Genomic DNA, 215 nt, shown 5'->3' with positions numbered 1-215 from the left:
AAATGAGACTCAGCGATGTGTCGAATCATATTCATTGACATTGGCTTTCCATTGTACTCTATGCAAGTTTTGATATGAACTGACTGAAGCTGTTGCTCGAACTTGTATAATCGTACTCACCTGGCTGTCTATTGAAAATGCGCCACAGGAGTTTGCTAGGCTGCTTTCTAGCCGTGTTAGTCAAGAACTCAAGATATGACTTGATCAAGCCCATC

The sequence above is a fragment of the Plasmopara halstedii genome (assembly GCF_900000015.1).
Source record: "Plasmopara halstedii genome assembly, contig: Scaffold_2592, whole genome shotgun sequence".
Taxonomy (NCBI): Eukaryota; Oomycota; class Peronosporomycetes; order Peronosporales; family Peronosporaceae; genus Plasmopara; species Plasmopara halstedii.
The sequence above is the reverse complement of the archived record's forward strand: the minus strand, read 5'-3'. Positions refer to the sequence as shown.